At 44.3% G+C, this 17,177-nt stretch overlaps 10 non-coding genes across 10 annotated transcripts; all 10 read right to left on the minus strand.

Annotated features, from left to right (window-relative positions):
* Positions 1–5,042: 5,042 nt before the first annotated feature.
* On the minus strand, positions 5,043–5,125 carry TRNAL-AAG (transfer RNA leucine (anticodon AAG)). The gene has a single exon. It is a non-coding gene; the product is annotated as a tRNA-Leu (tRNA).
* A 901-nt stretch (positions 5,126–6,026) lies between these two features.
* On the minus strand, positions 6,027–6,109 carry TRNAL-UAG (transfer RNA leucine (anticodon UAG)). Its single transcript has one exon. It is a non-coding gene; the product is annotated as a tRNA-Leu (tRNA).
* A 2,008-nt stretch (positions 6,110–8,117) lies between these two features.
* On the minus strand, positions 8,118–8,200 carry TRNAL-UAG (transfer RNA leucine (anticodon UAG)). Its single transcript has one exon. It is a non-coding gene; the product is annotated as a tRNA-Leu (tRNA).
* A 3,384-nt stretch (positions 8,201–11,584) lies between these two features.
* TRNAL-CAG (transfer RNA leucine (anticodon CAG)) lies at positions 11,585–11,667 on the minus strand. Its single transcript has one exon. It is a non-coding gene; the product is annotated as a tRNA-Leu (tRNA).
* A 632-nt stretch (positions 11,668–12,299) lies between these two features.
* TRNAL-UAG (transfer RNA leucine (anticodon UAG)) lies at positions 12,300–12,382 on the minus strand. Its single transcript has one exon. It is a non-coding gene; the product is annotated as a tRNA-Leu (tRNA).
* A 1,023-nt stretch (positions 12,383–13,405) lies between these two features.
* Positions 13,406–13,488, minus strand: TRNAL-AAG (transfer RNA leucine (anticodon AAG)). Its single transcript has one exon. It is a non-coding gene; the product is annotated as a tRNA-Leu (tRNA).
* Positions 13,489–13,671: 183 nt separating this feature from the next.
* TRNAL-CAG (transfer RNA leucine (anticodon CAG)) lies at positions 13,672–13,754 on the minus strand. The gene has a single exon. It is a non-coding gene; the product is annotated as a tRNA-Leu (tRNA).
* A 632-nt stretch (positions 13,755–14,386) lies between these two features.
* TRNAL-UAG (transfer RNA leucine (anticodon UAG)) lies at positions 14,387–14,469 on the minus strand. The gene has a single exon. It is a non-coding gene; the product is annotated as a tRNA-Leu (tRNA).
* A 1,290-nt stretch (positions 14,470–15,759) lies between these two features.
* Positions 15,760–15,842, minus strand: TRNAL-CAG (transfer RNA leucine (anticodon CAG)). Its single transcript has one exon. It is a non-coding gene; the product is annotated as a tRNA-Leu (tRNA).
* Positions 15,843–16,474: 632 nt separating this feature from the next.
* On the minus strand, positions 16,475–16,557 carry TRNAL-UAG (transfer RNA leucine (anticodon UAG)). The gene has a single exon. It is a non-coding gene; the product is annotated as a tRNA-Leu (tRNA).
* Between the last annotated feature and the right edge of the window lie 620 nt (positions 16,558–17,177).

Raw genomic sequence — 17,177 nt, forward strand, 5'->3', positions numbered from 1 at the left:
CTAGGTATCACGTCATACTGCAGACAGTGGATCCCGAACTTTTCACTGTTAGCGAAGCCATTGGTAGCTCTCACGTGCAAGGACGTTTCGACTCCTTTGCCTTGGACGGAGGAATGTCAGAAAAGTTTTTCTGAATTACGTAATGCACTGTGTTCGGCTCCTGTGTTAGGTACTCCTGATTACAGTAAGCCTTTCACATTATACGTCCATGAGAGGGACGGTTGTGCGTTGAGTGTTTTAACGCAACAATTTGGTGATAAGCAGCGTCCGTGTGCATATTTTTCCTCAACCTTAGACCCAGTAGCTAGAGCGTTGCCGAGTTGCTTGAGGGCGACAGCGGCAGCTGCGGCGTCTATTCGACAATCCGCGGGTTTGGTCATGGATAATATGCTCATAGTAATGGTTCCGCATGCAGTTGATACGCTCTTGAATCGGACAAAGACTCAACATCTGACGAGTGCAAGGTTGTCTGGGTACGAGCTGACCCTTTTGGCAAGTCATATACAGATCAAACGTTGTAATGTACTGAATCCGGCGACATTGTTGCCGATTAATATGGAATCAGATGATGTGCTGCCACATGATTGTTATTTACGGACTGAGGAAGAAACAAAAGGTCGTGTGGACCTGAAAAACACTACCTTGGCAGATCCCGATGGTACTTTGTATGTGGATGGTTCTTGCTTCAAATTGCCGAATGGCGATGTGACGACTGCGTATGCTGTGGTGACGTTGAGCACGGTTGTGGAAACTGCGAGATTGAACCAGAATTCCGCGCAAGCGGCAGAGTTAATTGCATTGACAAGAGCGTGTGTTCTGTCGAAGGGAAAGCGAGTGAATGTGTTTACTGACAGTCAGTATGCATTTGGTGTTGCGCATAACTTTGGAAGATTGTGGAGAGAAAGAGGATTTATGACATCGCATGGTACGAAGATTCAACACGGGCATCTTGTGAATGATCTTTTGGATGCACTTACGTTGCCTAAACAAGTGGCGATCGTTAAATGCAGTGCACATCGGAAAGTGACGGATGATGTTGGTCGTGGTAATGCATTTGCGGATGAGATTGCTAAGGAAACGGCTAAGAATATTGCGACTCGAATGTATGTTACGAGTTCAGTGAGGTGGCCGACGGAGACTGGTATGTGTGAAAATACTGTTGAGAGTGTGAAAGCAATTCAGAACGAAGCTACTGAAGCTGAAAAGACCAAGTGGAAAGAAAGTACAGGGAAATTGGATATGCATGGATGTTGGGTTGACCTGACGGAATGTCAGAGGTGGATGTTACCAGATGCGTATGTATTAGCTGTTGTGACGATGGCTCATGGGTTGTCACATATTAGTGCGAAAGGAATATGTAAGTTCTTGTCCCCTGTATGGAGGAATGAGGGTATTGCTAAGTGTGCCGAAAGAGTGGTTAAGAATTGTATGGTGTGTTTGATGCATAATCCCGGAAAAGGCACCCCCACTCCGCCTGGTCATTTCGCCCCTCCTGCTTGTCCCTTTGAGGTTATCCAGCTGGACTTTATCCATATGGAGAGATGCAATAACCTGAAGTATGTTTTGGTTGTGGTTTGCGCGTTCTCCAGATGGATTGAGGCCTATCCTCTTAAGGATAACACTGCCCTGTCCACAGCAAAAATCCTGCTGAAGGAGTACTTTCCTAGGTACGGAATGCCACGGATTGTGTGGTCGGATAATGGAAGCGAGTTTGTGGGAAGTGTAATGCAGAGTGTGTGTAAGGGCCTGGGAATTCGACAGAAATTCCACAGTGCTAATCATCCTCAGGCAGCGGGTTTGGTTGAAGGGTACAATGGTACCCTGAAGCTGAAACTCGCTAAGGTTCAAGCTACGACTGGTCTGTCATGGCCTGATGCCTTGCCTCTGGCTCTCCTATCGACCAGAGCAACCGTACACTCTCGAGTAGGGCTTAGCCCATATGAGATTGTGTTCGGTCGCCCTGCGAATATTTGGGGAGTCCCGAGGCCTAGGGCTTTTGATAGTCTTGAGTATCCAATGTTAATTGATTACTTGCATGATTTGACCACTAAACTACGGTTAATCCATCAACAGGTCCTTGAAGCTCTACCGGCGCAGACAGAGGGTCCTGGACACCAGCTCCGGCCAGGAGACTGGGTGGTTACCCGAAATTTTGGTCGAAAGCGTAACTTGGAGCCAAGATTCGTTGGACCTTTTCAAGTCTTGTTGACGACGAGGACAGCGGTTCGACTGGAGGGTCGGAAAAACTGGGTGCATGCCAGCCACACAAAGAAGGTACCGATCCCCTTACCAACTGACGGTTGGGTGAGGACTGGGATTTCGGCCACAGAAACTGAGACTCCTTTGCACTTTGTGCCATTTAGCTACGCTCAGCTTGTGGAGGAGGATTCGTCACTGCCAGATCCACATGTGGAGTCATCAGTAGTAGAGAACCCAAGGTCTGACTCGTTGTCCACTTCATCGAACACTGTTGCGTCAGCTGAACAATTGTTTGTAGAGCAAACTCGACCTGGAAGAAGTCGATACTTTCTTCGTTCAAGGACTAATAAAAATTAACAGTATAGTGGTTTTTGACGTTACGAATATTATGGACAATTACATCCTTTCTTTTTGAGTTTTTTTGTGCTTTTCCACTGCTAAGAGACTTGTAATAAATTTGAACGTTTCGTGGAAACCTCGTCATCCGGGTCACCGTAGGGCCGTGCGGGTACTCCTTTCTGTTTAGCAGGTTTCTGACGCTAGGTTGGTTACTTTTGTCGATCTCTGGGAACTCCTGGGGATTGATAATCGCTACTCAGAACGAAGTGCGTCAAGTACGTCACGGACGGTTTGTAGAGGATGGCATTCTCTAAGCTGTTGGAAGAAGAAAGGGTGTTGGCACAGAGATCAGAATTATGGAGGGTTGTACGAACAAAATGTTTTTTGTTTCAGGTGTTTCTACTGTTTCTGGCCTTATCTATGTTATTGGTGGGTGGAGTGTATTTCGGAGTGCCGTTGTTCTTGCCTTCTGCTTCACCTACTTTTTCTCCTAACCTAAGTTCCCTCACCACTGTCTCCCCACATTCCTTTCATCCTTTGCCTCAACATGAGCAGGTTAGGCGTGCGGAATTCATGAATAATTCCTTTGTTCAACTTCTACATCAGCATCAGTTGGTGGTGAATACTACCAATTGTTGGGTATGTGGGTTAATGCCACACACCATGGATAGGGGTATTCCGTATTTGGTCCTTCCATACAGCTCCCAGGGTTCAGCTCGAGCATTCCAAACTATGTTCCGTAGTGCACTAGATTCCTACCCCAGTCGAGAGCCACGGTCTGTCAATTTTGGTCCTGGGCCGTACCACAAGCCTTTGGCGATAGCCATAGCAGATCTGGATAGAGATGTTTTTGATGCATCGCTCATTCCAGATGAGGAAGTGCAGGCCTATAAGGATCTGAGTGAGACTGAGTATAGTCTAATGATCGTAGGGGCTGTTGTAACGTTTCTGTTCACGTGTTGTCTTTGTGTACAGTGTGGTCCTGCCTTATGTGGCCTATGTGCTGCGACGTGTATAAGGCGGCCATCTGTTACCAAGGAGACGTTGATGAATAGGATGATGTTCCAGCAGCAGCTGAACGATCTGATGAATATTGATATAGATTCCGATCTTGACTAGTGCTTGCCTACATGAGGGCAAAAGGAGCGTCTGAGGTTCCGTATGAGACGGGACGGCACTTTTTGAGTGGTGACGAATATGGATGAGTTTGGTATCTACGAACCGCAAATGACGAGTATAGTGGGTGTACGCAGTTTCGCTATGCAGCCACGTATGGTTTGTCTCATTTTTGGGTTTGTTCATCCGAACCCTCGGGTTCCATTTTAGATACAGCATCCATTTTGTTTCTTGCCCTCAGGTAGCCAGCGAACGGGCTTTTTGTCCGCTTCGTGACCCTGGGACTTTCAAGCTTGCACGAAGGACACGTGTTTCTTTGAGGTGACTTTTACGATGAGGGAAATGACACGAGTAAGGCAGATGGCCCCGCTCAAGGCTCATCTTGCCGCTCCGGTCTATTGTTTCAGCCACGCATACATTAGACACGAGGTCTTTGACCCTTCTATCGAATTTTCTTTATTGCCCCTGACACTTTTTTCTAACCTGTTGTGTATTCTTGTCCTTTCCTTGCATCTGTTTTTCGTCCTTCCTCTTAATGTGTTTATGGTTAGGATGGAATGTGTTTATTGCGGAGGGAATATGTTTTTACAGTTGGGAACCGGCAAGACTGTTGTAATTATGTTCCGGCCTCCTGAAACATGAACGCGACCCTTTTGAAGTTTATTGTGGGAACTGAGTTGTAACCTTTGTTCGCCATACTGTGCTATGGCAAAAACTTGTATAAAAGGAGCGATCCACTTCTACGAATTTGAAGCAGTCTACGAGAACCTACACGTTGTGTACTTCTTGTGACCTCTGTATCCCTGCAGTAAATAAACGCTGATCTCTGACGTCGCTGGAAGTGTCCCGTGTCTCTGTGTTTGGTACGCCAGAACAGGTAACCCACGAATGTTTCAGGTGTTGTTCCCTGGCACCGCTGGGTCTTAAGAATAACCCAGTCCTTCACTAGACTCCTCTTCTATGCCTCCCTGCCGTTCACTCACTCTGTCTTTGTTTCATTCTCTCCTTCCACAACACTCCTTCTCGCTCACTCGCTCTATCACTTGTATTTTTGCCCTTGCTCTGCATTCTATAGTGGAAACATCTCTTGAATGAAGCATCTGAAAATGACGTGACATAAAATTTAAAACCTCCTTATTGGAAACCTAAAACATCACAAGACTTAATGTAACCCATTTCTTTCATAAAAAAGATTTTTAAAGTACCCCACAAAAGAAATATAAAACACCACGGGTGCTAGAAGAATATTACATTAACGTTAAAGATAGAATAGGGCAAATGCATTTGCAGTTGAAACTGAAGTTTGGTACTTATTCAGATATTATTTACATTGCCAATTTTTAGCTGAGATTCTAAAGGAACTGAGAGAGAAAATGGAATTCAAGTTTTGTCAGAAGTGGGATTCGAACCCACGCCTCCAGGAGCGACTGCAGCCTTAATGCAGCGCCTTAGACCACTTGGCCATCCTGACCCCATGCTGCTTTTTCATCTAAAGGGTGAGAAAGATATTAGGAACCAAAAAATGCACAGAGCTTAGGCCAATAGTGGCTAGAGCAAGAAAAAAACTCACTGCACTCTTCCAAGAAGACAATCCTATAAGCCACTGCGAGGGAAATGATCATATTTCTCAAGAAAAAAATTAGAGTAAACACAGGACTGTCAGAAGTGTGATTTGAAGCCACGCCTCCAGAGGAGACTGCGACCTGAACGCAGCGCCTTAGACCACTCGGCCATCCTGACTTGCTTTCCCAGCATCTTCCAGAGGCCAGACAGCCATGCAGGTAAGGTACTGAAAAGGAATGCCCTCAATTTATTTATCCTATCATATGCACTTCCAACAGATCTTTGAACAATCTGTACAGAGCAGGACCTATGGAGAACTCTTTAGAACTTTGAGGCGAACAAAGAGAAAGTGCTATTCACCAGCCACTTGAACGGCTCAAAGCTGCTTTGAAATTGAGACAATAGCCACCTCTTGGCTGGCTAAAGCAATTTCAACAAGGGATCTCAAAGTCACAACATAGGGTGGAGTATGCAAATTTAAGCAGCCCCTGATCAAAGCCCTAAGGAAATTGCTGTAAGTGTGCTGGAGTCCAGTTGTCTACCAGATGCATGGCATTCTTCCAAATTTGCAGGGCCCGTCTGGCCAGGGCATACAAGAGCATGACTCTTCCAGATGACCTCTTACATGGGTCCTATGCTCATTTGGTAAGGATTGCACTTTGTCAGCAAGACGTTATAGAACCTAAATATATGAGAAACCCCATCTCTCTTGACAAGAGGAGAACGGAATAACGTGCCAGGTGAAGACCAACAGATGCAACTTCCATCAGATGTTAACCTGATAAAGGAGATTAAATCTCCAAAAGGCATGCCAGAAGTGGGATTCGAACCCACGCCTCCAAAGGAGACTGTGGCCTAAACACAGCACCTTAGACCTCTCGGCCATCCTGACAGTATAGGCTTTTAAGAAATGAATAAAAGTTACTCAGAAACGTCTACCTCCATGCAAGCCTGAAATAATTTAAACCTTCAAACACAAGGTGCAACTTTATGCACAGGACAATAAACACAGAAGAACACATACGAAAGCACTTTATTTCACAGGTATACAGTTTTCATGCTTTTAGAACACCACATACCTCTCACCAGCTATTTAGGGTCCTGTATCCGACTCACAACATTTCCTTGCCTGCGACCTCTCTCTCTACACAAACAACTACAGCACAGGAAGTAGGAAGGCAATAGGTGGGGCAGTTTATGCAAATTTATGCTGCCAATGTGCCTTGCAGATTCATGCAGGATTTCTAGATCCTTGCTGGATACAAGAGAGTAGGCCTTGTTCCAGATAAACTATCCCTAGCAGGGAAAGTCTGAGCACAGGCACTCTTTTGCTCTTTAGCCCCTGGCCTGGGACTCACCCTCACTTGCTGAGGCGTGAAATTCTGCATACCAACTTTGCACAGAAGGTATGTTTGTGGTTGTTTGGGGATGGGTGGGAGGTCAAGAGCAGGGAAAAGCAGGTGTCCTTCACTACAAGACTCCTCTTCTATGCCTCCCTGCCATTCACTCACTCTGTCTTTGTTTCATTCTCTCCTGCCACAACACTCCTTCTCACTCACTCGCTCTATCACTTGTATTTTTGCCCTTGCTCTGCATTCTATAGTGGAAACAGCTCTTGAATGAAGCATCTGAAAATGACGTGACATAAAATTTAAAACCTCCTTATTGGAAACCTAAAACATCACAAGACTTAATGTAACCCATTTCTTTCATAAAAAAGATTTTTAAAGTACCCCACAAAAGAAATATAAAACACCACGAGTGCTAGAAGAATATTACATTAACGTTAAAGATAGAATAGGGCAAATGCATTTGCAGTTGAAACTGAAGTTTGGTACTTATTCAGATATTATTTACATTGCCAATTTTTAGCTGAGATTCTAAAGGAACTGAGAGAGAAAATGGAATTCAAGTTTTGTCAGAAGTGGGATTCGAACCCACGCCTCCAGGAGAGACTGCGGGATTAACGCAGCGCCTTAGACCACTCAGCCATCCTGACACCATGCTGCTTTTTCATCTAAAGGGTGAGAAAGATATTAGGAACCAAAAAATGCACAGAGCTTAGGCCAATAATGGCTAGAGCACGAAAAAAACTCACTGCACTCTTCCAAGAAGACAATCCTATAAGCCACTGCGAGGGAAATGATCATATTTCTCAAGAAAAAAATTAGAGTAAACACAGGACTGTCAGAAGTGGGATTTGAACCCACGCTTCCAGAGGAGACTGCGACCTGAACGCAGCGCCTTAGACCACTCGGCCATCCTGACTTGCTTTCCCAGCATCTTCCAGAGGCCAGACAGCCATGCAGGTGAGGTACTGAAAAGGAATGCCCTCAATTTATTTATCCTATTATATGCACTTCCAACAGATCTTTGAACAATCTGTACAGAGCAGGACCTATGGAGAACTCTTTAGAACTTTGAGGCGAACAAAGAGAAAGTGCTATTCACCAGCCACTTGAACGGCTCAAAGCTGCTTTGAAATTGAGACAATAGCCACCTCTTGGCTGGCTAAAGCAATTTCAACAAGGGATCTCAAAGTCACAACATAGGGTGGAGTATGCAAATTTAAGCAGCCCCTGATCAAAGCCCTAAGGAAATTGCTGTAAGTGTGCTGGAGTCCAGTTGTCTACCAGATGCATGGCATTCTTCCAAATTTGCAGGGCCCGTCTGGCCAGGGCATACAAGAGCATGACTCTTCCAGATGACCTCTTACATGGGTCCTATGCTCATTTGGTAAGGATTGCGCTTTGTCAGCAAGACGTTATAGAACCTAAATATATGAGAAACCCCATCTCTCTTGACAAGAGGAGAACGGAATAACGTGCCAGGTGAAGACCAACAGATGCAACTTCCATCAGATGTTAACCTGATAAAGGAGATTAAATCTCCAAAAGGCATGTCAGAAGTGGGATTCGAACCCACGCCTCCAAAGGAGACTGTGGCCTAAACACAGCACCTTAGACCTCTCGGCCATCCTGACAGTATAGGCTTTTAAGAAATGAATAAAAGTTACTCAGAAACGTCTACTTCCATGCAAGCCTGAAATAATTTAAACCTTCAAACACAAGGTGCAACTTTATGCACAGGACAATAAACACAGAAGAACACATACGAAAGCACTTTATTTCACAGGTATACAGTTTTCATGCTTTTAGAACACCACATACCTCTCACCAGCTATTTAGGGTCCTGTATCCGACTCACAACATTTTCTTGCCTGCGACCTCTCTCTCTACACAAACAACTACAGCACAGGAAGTAGGAAGGCAATAGGTGGGGCAGTTTATGCAAAGTTATGCTGCCAATGTGCCTTGCAGATTCATGCAGGATTTCTAGATCCTTGCTGGATACAAGAGAGAAGGACTTGTTCCAGATAAACTATCCCTAGCAGGGAAAGTCTGAGCACAGGCACTCTTTTGCTCTTTAGCCCCTGGCCTGGGACTCACCCTCACTTGCTGAGGCGTGAAATTCTGCATACCAACTTTGCACAGAAGGTATGTTTGTGGTTGTTTGGGGATGGGTGGGAGGTCAAGAGCAGGGAAAAGCAGGTGTCCTTCACTACAAGACTCCTCTTCTATGCCTCCCTGCCATTCACTCACTCTGTCTTTGTTTCATTCTCTCCTGCCACAACACTCCTTCTCACTCACTCGCTCTATCACTTGTATTTTTGCCCTTGCTCTGCATTCTATAGTGGAAACAGCTCTTGAATGAAGCATCTGAAAATGACGTGACATAAAATTTAAAACCTCCTTATTGGAAACCTAAAACATCACAAGACTTAATGTAACCCATTTCTTTCATAAAAAAGATTTTTAAAGTACCCCACAAAAGAAATATAAAACACCACGAGTGCTAGAAGAATATTACATTAACGTTAAAGATAGAATAGGGCAAATGCATTTGCAGTTGAAACTGAAGTTTGGTACTTATTCAGATATTATTAACATTGCCAATTTTTAGCTGAGATTCTAAAGGAACTGAGAGAGAAAATGGAATTCAAGTTTTGTCAGAAGTGGGATTCGAACCCACGCCTCCAGGAGAGACTGCGGCCTTAAGGCAGAGCCTTCGACCAGTCGGCCATCCTGACCCCATGCTGCTTTTTCATCTAAAGGGTGAGAAAGATATTAGGAACCAAAAAATGCACAGAGCTTAGGCCAATAGTGGCTAGAGCAAGAAAAAAACTCACTGCACTCTTCCAAGAAGACAATCCTATAAGCCACTGCGAGGGAAATGATCATATTTCTCAAGAAAAAAAGTAGAGTAAACACAGGACTGTCAGAAGTGGTATTTGAACCCACGCCTCCAGAGGAGACTGCGACCTGAACGCAGCGCCTTAGACCACTCGGCCATCCTGACTTGCTTTCCCAGCATCTTCCAGAGGCCAGACAGCCATGCAGGTGAGGTACTGAAAAGGAATGCTCTCAATTTATTTATCCTATTATATGCACTTCCAACAGATCTTTGAACAATCTGTACAGAGCAGGACCTATGGAGAACTCTTTAGAACTTTGAGGCGAACAAAGAGAAAGTGCTATTCACCAGCCACTTGAACGGCTCAAAGCTGCTTTGAAATTGAGACAATAGCCACCTCTTGGCTGGCTAAAGCAATTTCAACAAGGGATCTCAAAGTCACAACATAGGGTGGAGTATGCAAATTTAAGCAGCCCCTGATCAAAGCCCTAAGGAAATTGCTGTTAGTGTGCTGGAGTCCAGTTGTCTACCAGATGCATGGCATTCTTCCAAATTTGCAGGGCCCGTCTGGCCAGGGCATACAAGAGCATGACTCTTCCAGATGACCTCTTACATGGGTCTTATGCTCATTTGGTAAGGATTGCGCTTTGTCAGCAAGACGTTATAGAACCTAAATATATGAGAAACCCCATCTCTCTTGACAAGAGGAGAACGGAATAACGTGCCAGGTGAAGACCAACAGATGCAACTTCCATCAGATGTTAACCTGATAAAAGAGATTAAATCTCCAAAAGGCATGTCAGAAGTGGGATTCAAACCCACGCCTCCAAAGGAGACTGTGGCCTAAACACAGCACCTTAGACCTCTCGGCCATCCTGACAGCATAGCCATTTAAGAAATGAATAAAAGTTACTCAGAAACGTCTACCTCCATGCAAGCCTGAAATAATTTAAACCTTCAAATACAAGGTGCAACTTTATGCACAGGACAATAAACACAGAAGAACACATACGAAAGCACTTTATTTCACAGGTATACAGTTTTCATGCTTTTAGAACACCACATACCTCTCACCAGCTATTTAGGGTCCTGTATCCGACTCACAACATTTCCTTGCCTGCGACCTCTCTCTCTACACAAACAACTACAGCACAGGAAGTAGGAAGGCAATAGGTGGGGCAGTTTATGCAAATTTATGCTGCCAATGTGCCTTGCAGATTCATGCAGGATTTCTAGATCCTTGCTGGATACAAGAGAGTAGGCCTTGTTCCAGATAAACTATCCCTAGCAGGGAAAGTCTGAGCACAGGCACTCCTTTGCTCTTTAGCCCCTGGCCTGGGACTCACCCTCACTTGCTGAGGCGTGAAATTCTGCATACCAACTTTGCACAGAAGGTATGTTTGTGGTTGTTTGGGGATGGGTGGGAGGTCAAGAGCAGGGAAAAGCAGGTCTCCTTCACTACTAGACTCCTCTTCTATGCCTCCCTGCCGTTCACTCACTCTGTCTTTGTTTCATTCTCTCCTTCCACAACACTCCTTCTCACTCACTCGCTCTATCACTTGTATTTTTGCCCTTGCTCTGCATTCTATAGTGGAAACTGCTCTTGAATGAAGCATCTGAAAATGACGTGACATAAAATTTAAAACCTCCTTATTGGAAACCTAAAACATCACAAGACTTAATGTAACCCATTTCTTTCATAAAAAAGATTTTTAAAGTACCCCACAAAACAAATATAAAACACCACGAGTGCTAGAAGAATATTACATTAACGTTAAAGATAGAATAGGGCAAATGCATTTGCAGTTGAAACTGAAGTTTGGTACTTATTCAGATATTATTTACATTGCCAATTTTTAGCTGAGATTCTAAAGGAACTGAGAGAGAAAATGGAATTCAAGTTTTGTCAGAAGTGGGATTCGAACCCATGCCTCCAGGAGAGACTGCGGCCTTAACGCAGCACCTTAGACCACTCGGCCATCCTGACCCCATGCTGCTTTTTTATCTAAAGGGTGAGAAAGATATTAGGAACCAAAAAATGCACAGAGCTTAGGCCAATAGTGGCTAGAGCACGAAAAAAACTCACTGCACTCTTCCAAGAAGACAATCCTATAAGCCACTGCGAGGGAAATGATCATATTTCTCAAGAAAAAAATTAGAGTAAACACAGGACTGTCAGAAGTGGGATTTGAACCCACGCCTCCAGAGGAGACTGCGACCTGAACGCAGCGCCTTAGACCACTCGGCCATCCTGACTTGCTTTCCCAGCATCTTCCAGAGGCCAGATAGCCATGCAGGTGAGGTACTGAAAAGGAATGCCCTCAATTTATTTATCCTATTATATGCACTTCCAACAGATCTTTGAACAATCTGTACAGAGCAGGACCTATGGAGAACTCTTTAGAACTTTGAGGCGAACAAAGAGAAAGTGCTATTCACCAGCCACTTGAACGGCTCAAAGCTGCTTTGAAATTGAGACAATAGCCACCTCTTGGCTGGCTAAAGCAATTTCAACAAGGGATCTCAAAGTCACAACATAGGGTGGAGTATGCAAATTTAAGCAGCCCCTGATCAAAGCCCTAAGGAAATTGCTGTAAGTGTGCTGGAGTCCAGTTGTCTACCAGATGCATGGCATTCTTCCAAATTTGCAGGGCCCGTCTGGCCAGGGCATACAAGAGCATGACTCTTCCAGATGACCTCTTACATGGGTCCTATGCTCATTTGGTAAGGATTGCGCTTTGTCAGCAAGACGTTATAGAACCTAAATATATGAGAAACCCCATCTCTCTTGACAAGAGGAGAACGGAATAACGTGCCAGGTGAAGACCAACAGATGCAACTTCCATCAGATGTTAACCTGATAAAGGAGATTAAATCTCCAAAAGGCATGTCAGAAGTGGGACTCGAACCCACGCCTCCAAAGGAGACTGTGGCCTAAACACAGCACCTTAGACCTCTCGGCCATCCTGACAGTACAGGCTTTTAAGAAATTAATAAAAGTTACTCAGAAACGTCTACCTCCATGCAAGCCTGAAATAATTTAAACCTTCAAACACAAGGTGCAACTTTATGCACAGGACAATAAACACAGAAGAACACATACGAAAGCACTTTATTTCACAGGTATACAGTTTTCATGCTTTTAGAACACCACATACCTCTCACCAGCTATTTAGGGTCCTGTATCCGACTCACAACATTTTCTTGCCTGCGACCTCTCTCTCTACACAAACAACTACAGCACAGGAAGTAGGAAGGCAATAGGTGGGGCAGTTTATGCAATTTATGCTGCCAATGTGCCTTGCAGATTCATGCAGGATTTCTAGATCCTTGCTGGATACAAGAGAGTAGGCCTTGTTCCAGATAAACTATCCCTAGCAGGGAAAGTCTGAGCACAGGCACTCTTTTGCTCTTTAGCCCCTGGCCTAGGACTCACCCTCACTTGCTGAGGCGTGAAATTCTGCATACCAACTTTGCACAGAAGGTATGTTTGTGGTTGTTTGGGGATGGGTGGGAGGTCAAGAGCAGGGAAAAGCAGGTCTCATTCACTACTAGACTCCTCTTCTATGCCTCCCTGCCATTCACTCACTCTGTCTTTGTTTCATTCTCTCCTTCCACAACACTCCTTCTCACTCACTCGCTCTATCACTTGTATTTTTGCCCTTGCTCTGCATTCTATAGTGGAAACAGCTCTTGAATGAAGCATCTGAAAATGACGTGACATAAAATTTAAAACCTCCTTATTGGAAACCTAAAACATCACAAGACTTAATGTAACCCATTTCTTTCATAAAAAAGATTTTTAAAGTACCCCACAAAAGAAAAATAAAACACCACGAGTGCTAGAAGAATATTACATTAACGTTAAAGATAGAATTGGGCAAATGCATTTGCAGTTGAAACTGAAGTTTGGTACTTATTCAGATATTATTTACATTGCCAATTTTTAGCTGAGATTCTAAAGGAACTGAGAGAGAAAATGGAATTCAAGTTTTGTCAGAAGTGGGATTCGAACCCATGCCTCCAGGAGAGACTGCGGCCTTAACGCAGCGCCTTAGACCACTCGGCCATCCTGACCCCATGCTGCTTTTTCATCTAAAGGGTGAGAAATATATTAGGAACCAAAAAATGCACAGAGCTTAGGCCAATAGCTAGAGCAAGAAAAAAACTCACTGCACTCTTCCAAGAAGACAATCCTATAAGCCACTGCGAGGGAAATGATCATATTTCTCAAGAAAAAAAGTATAGTAAACACATGACTGTCAGAAGTGGGATTTGAACCCACACCTCCAGAGGAGACTGCGACCTGAACGCAGCACCTTAGACCACTCGGCCATCCTGACTTGCTTTCCCAGCATCTTCCAGAGGCCAGACAGCCATGCAGGTGAGGTACTGAAAAGGAATGCCCTCAATTTATTTATCCTATTATATGCACTTCCAACAGATCTTTGAACAATCTGTACAGAGCAGGACCTATGGAGAACTCTTTAGAACTTTGAGGCGAACAAAGAGAAAGTGCTATTCACCAGCCACTTGAACGGCTCAAAGCTGCTTTGAAATTGAGACAATAGCCACCTCTTGGCTGGCTAAAGCAATTTCAACAAGGGATCTCAAAGTCACAACATAGGGTGGAGTATGCAAATTTAAGCAGCCCCTGATCAAAGCCCTAAGGAAATTGCTGTAAGTGTGCTGGAGTCCAGTTGTCTACCAGATGAATGGCATTCTTCCAAATTTGCAGGGCCCGTCTGGCCAGGGCATACAAGAGCATGACTCTTCCAGATGACCTCTTACATGGGTCCTATGCTCATTTGGTAAGGATTGCGCTTTGTCAGCAAGACGTTATAGAACCTAAATATATGAGAAACCCCATCTCTCTTGACAAGAGGAGAACGGAATAACGTGCCAAGTGAAGACCAACAGATGCAACTTCCATCAGATGTTAACCTGATAAAGTAGATTAAATCTCCAAAAGGCATGTCAGAAGTGGGATTCGAACCCACGCCTCCAAAGGAGACTGTGGCCTAAACACAGCGCCTTAGACCTCTCGGCCATCCTGACAGTTTAGGCTTTTAAGAAATGAATAAAAGTTACTCAGAAACGTCTACCTCCATGCAAGCCTGAAATAATTTAAACCTTCAAACACAAGGTGCAACTTTATGCACAGGACAATAAACACAGAAGAACACATACGAAAGCACTTTATTTCACAGGTATACAGTTTTCATGCTTTTAGAACACCACATACCTCTCACCAGCTATTTAGGGTCCTGTATCCGACTCACAACATTTCCTTGCCTGCGACCTCTCTCTCTACACAAACAACTACAGCACAGGAAGTAGGAAGGCAATAGGTGGGGCAGTTTATGCAAATTTATGCTGCCAATGTGCCTTGCAGATTCATGCAGGATTTCTAGATCCTTGCTGGATACAAGAGAGTAGGCCTTGTTCCAGATAAACTATCCCTAGCAGGGAAAGTCTGAGCACAGGCACTCTTTTGCTCTTTAGCCCCTGGCCTGGGACTCACCCTCACTTGCTGAGGCGTGAAATTCTGCATACCAACTTTGCACAGAAGGTATGTTTGTGATTGTTTGGGGATGGGTGGGAGGTCAAGAGCAGGGAAAAGCAGGTCTCCTTCACTACTGGACTACTCTTCTATGCCTCCCTGCCGTTCACTCACTCTGTCTTTGTTTCATTCTCTCCTTCCACAACACTCCTTCTCACTCACTCGCTCTATCACTTGTATTTTTGCCCTTGCTCTGCATTCTATAGTGGAAACAGCTCTTGAATGAAGCATCTGAAAATGACGTGACATAAAATTTAAAACCTCCTTATTGGAAACCTAAAACATCACAAGACTTAATGTAACCCATTTCTTTCATAAAAAAGATTTTTAAAGTACCCCACAAAAGAAATATAAAACACCACGAGTGCTAGAAGAATATTACATTAACGTTAAAGATAGCATTGGGCAAATGCATTTGCAGTTGAAACTGAAGTTTGGTACTTATTCAGATATTATTTACATTGCCAATTTTTAGCTGAGATTCTAAAGGAACTGAGAGAGAAAATGGAATTCAAGTTTTGTCAGAAGTGGGATTCGAACCCACACCTCCAGGAGAGACTGTGGCCTTAACGCAGCGCCTTAGACCACTCGGCCATCCTGACCCCATGCTGCTTTTTCATCTAAAGGGTGAGAAATATATTAGGAACCAAAAAATGCACAGAGCTTAGGCCAATAGCTAGAGCAAGAAAAAAACTCACTGCACTCTTCCAAGAAGACAATCCTATAAGCCACTGCGAGGGAAATGATCATATTTCTCAAGAAAAAAAGTATAGTAAACACATGACTGTCAGAAGTGGGATTTGAACCCACACCTCCAGAGGAGACTGCGACCTGAACGCAGCGCCTTAGACCACTCGGCCATCCTGACTTGCTTTCCCAGCATCTTCCAGAGGCCAGACAGCCATGCAGGTGAGGTACTGAAAAGGAATGCCCTCAATTTATTTATCCTATTATATGCACTTCCAACAGATCTTTGAACAATCTGTACAGAGCAGGAACTATGGAGAACTCTTTAGAACTTTGAGGCGAACAAAGAGAAAGTGCTATTCACCAGCCACTTGAACGGCTCAAAGCTGCTTTGAAATTGAGACAATAGCCACCTCTTGGCTGGCTAAAGCAATTTCAACAAGGGATCTCAAAGTCACAACATAGGGTGGAGTATGCAAATTTAAGCAGCCCCTGATCAAAGCCCTGAGGAAATTGCTGTAAGTGTGCTGGAGTCCAGTTGTCTACCAGATGAATGGCATTCTTCCAAATTTGCAGGGCCCGTCTGGCCAGGGCATACAAGAGCATGACTCTTCCAGATGACCTCTTACATGGGTCCTATGCTCATTTGGTAAGGATTGCGCTTTGTCAGCAAGACGTTATAGAACCTAAATATATGAGAAACTCCATCTCTCTTGACAAGAGGAGAACGGAATAACGTGCCAAGTGAAGACCAACAGATGCAACTTCCATCAGATGTTAACCTGATAAAGGAGATTAAATCTCCAAAAGGCATGTCAGAAGTGGGATTCGAACCCACGCCTCCAAAGGAGACTGTGGCCTAAACACAGCGCCTTAGACCTCTCGGCCATCCTGACAGTTTAGGCTTTTAAGAAATGAATAAAAGTTACTCAGAAACGTCTACCTCCATGCAAGCCTGAAATAATTTAAACCTTCAAACACAAGGTGCAACTTTATGCACAGGACAATAAACACAGAAGAACACATACGAAAGCACTTTATTTCACAGGTATACAGTTTTCATGCTCTTTAGAACACCACATACCTCTCACCAGCTATTTAGGGTCCTGTATCCGACTCACAACATTTCCTTGCCTGCGACCTCTCTCTCTACACAAACAACTACAGCACAGGAAGTAGGAAGGCAATAGGTGGGGCAGTTTATGCAAATTTATGCTGCCAATGTGCCTTGCAGATTCATGCAGGATTTCTAGATCCTTGCTGGATACAAGAGAGTAGGCCTTGTTCCAGATAAACTATCCCTAGCAGGGAAAGTCTGAGCACAGGCACTCTTTTGCTCTTTAGCCCCTGGCCTGGGACTCACCCTCACTTGCTGAGGCGTGAAATTCTGCATACCAACTTTGCACAGAAGGTATGTTTGTGGTTGTTTGGGGATGGGTGGGAGGTCAAGAGCAGGGAAAAGCAGGTCTCCTTCACTACTAGACTCCTCTTCTATGCCTCCCTGCCGTTCACTCAC

Source organism: Triturus cristatus, chromosome 6 (genome assembly GCF_964204655.1).
Source record: "Triturus cristatus chromosome 6, aTriCri1.1, whole genome shotgun sequence".
NCBI lineage: Eukaryota > Metazoa > Chordata > Amphibia > Caudata > Salamandridae > Triturus > Triturus cristatus.